Source organism: Chrysochloris asiatica, unplaced genomic scaffold (genome assembly GCF_000296735.1).
Source record: "Chrysochloris asiatica unplaced genomic scaffold, ChrAsi1.0 scaffold00351, whole genome shotgun sequence".
Taxonomy (NCBI): domain Eukaryota; kingdom Metazoa; phylum Chordata; class Mammalia; order Afrosoricida; family Chrysochloridae; genus Chrysochloris; species Chrysochloris asiatica.
Window position 1 is genome coordinate 611,855 of NW_006408869.1, and position 1,581 is coordinate 613,435.

A 1,581-nucleotide genomic window follows, 5' to 3' on the forward strand; every position below is an offset into this window, starting at 1 on the left:
CTTGATTGCATGATTGATCAATTTCAGACTGAAGAAGTTGGTAGAATTATTTATTCATTTTCAACATCACTAGCATTATGGATCCTGCATACATTTGAATAGTAGTGTTATTAACTGGTCTTCCTTGTAGGCATATGGATATTATCCTATCACAAACAGCAATGTACTCCAAGATAGATCTTTTTGACAATGAATGTGATGCCATTCCTTCAATTTTTTCATTCCTATCATAGTAAACCATATGATTGTCTGATTCAAAATGGCCAGTACAAGTCCATTTCAGCTTAATAATGTGTTCTATTTCATTTTTGACAACTTCCTCTTTTCCTTAATTCACACAGTATATTTCATGTTCTGATTATTAATGAATGTTTGCGGCTGTTTCTAATCATTTTGAGTTGTGCCTCATCAGCAAATGAAGGTTGTGTTACTCTATTAACATCATGTCAGTCACCTCTACTTTGAGGGCTCAGCTCTTCATATTTTTAGTGTCTTCCAAACTTAGGGGCTCATTTTCTGGCACAACATCTGACAATATTCTGATGCTGTCCATAATGTTTGCATCTTCTAACACTATGTCTGATAGTTTTTTGCTGCTATTCATAAGATTTTCCATGACTAAACATTCAGAAGTAATACATTTCTTCTTCATAGTCTGACATAGTCTCAGGTAAACCTGTGCAACATGGGTGACTCTTACTGTATTTTAAATATTGGTTGCATAGCTTTCAGTATCACAGCTACAGAGAAGCCGCTACAGCAATAAGCTGACAGATGAATGATGGTTTCTCAGTATGTGTGTGTCTTTTTCAGGACATCTGAGACACATCATATTTTATTTTCTTCATATCTGATTTTCCCAACTAGAAAATAGGACCTTGAAGGCAATGTCAAGTTGCATCTGAATATCCAAAAATGTTGAAGTACTTTACTATTATGAACACAAAAGACTTCATTGTATGAGAATGTTGTTGCTGTTGTTAAGTGCCCTCGAGTTGATTTCGACCCACAACGACCCTGTATAGGGTTTCCGAGGAGCAGCTGGTGAGCTTGAACTGCCAACCTTGCAGTTCAAACAGCTTTGCAGTCTGGTGCATTAGCCCACAGTGCCACACCAGGAGCATTGGTTATGTTTTAATTGACATGTGACTTTCAATAAAGTCACAGAAAACATGCACTTTCAGTAAAGAGTCTTTTAGTTTATTTTATGGTAAGAGAGAGGATTAAAGATTATTTTCTGTCACAATCTCCAACACCAAAGTAATTATATCAATACACTTGTGATCATATTTTGACTTTACCCCTTCCTATTATGCAATATCAAGAAGTCTTTCAGAAATGCAGGAAACTTGTCTTTGTGTTGATTTAATAATCTCTACTTCTCAAACAAAAAGGAAGGATTAGTACTTGGAAAATATGGCCTTGGTGACAGAAACTATGCCAGAGATTACATGATAGAATTTAGCAAAACAGACGATGTCTTCACTGAAATTCCTTCTGAAACAGCACAAAAGTATCTATACATGTGGCACTCATAAGATGGAGTACAAATAAATCAAATTGTCTACATTTATGGAAAAA